Raw genomic sequence first — 360 nt, forward strand, 5'->3', positions numbered from 1 at the left:
TTGTGCTCAAAATTTTATTTATATATTTACAATCATAATGAATTATGAAAATAAACAGGTAATATAGGTGCTAACAACATAGGTTTTCGACCTTAATGCTCAACATTTTGTTTCTGCCCAATTGTATATTCCCCCACATCTTTCTCACTTCCACGAGATTTTTTAGTTCTTAGCACCTTTTTCTGTAATACAAACATTGTAGAAGAAATTATTCAATTGTATGATTTTTTTTATTTTAATTTTACCTTTTGTCGGACGGGGATTCGAACAGCGGACCACACAGTTTGTAAGGATCAAAGAAGTAGTTGATCAATTGCCCAAGGAAATAAAATGTTAATTTTGTAATAACAAGCAACAACC

At 30.8% G+C, this 360-nt stretch overlaps 1 long non-coding RNA gene across 1 annotated transcript; it reads right to left on the bottom strand.

Annotated features, from left to right (window-relative positions):
• LOC142235087 (uncharacterized) lies at window positions 1-360 on the bottom strand. The gene is made up of 2 exons (XR_012721792.1): window positions 246-360; window positions 1-182 (listed from the first exon to the last, which is right to left on the bottom strand). It is a non-coding gene; the product is annotated as an uncharacterized LOC142235087 (long non-coding RNA).

Source organism: Haematobia irritans, chromosome 4 (genome assembly GCF_050003625.1).
Source record: "Haematobia irritans isolate KBUSLIRL chromosome 4, ASM5000362v1, whole genome shotgun sequence".
Lineage (NCBI taxonomy): Eukaryota > Metazoa > Arthropoda > Insecta > Diptera > Muscidae > Haematobia > Haematobia irritans.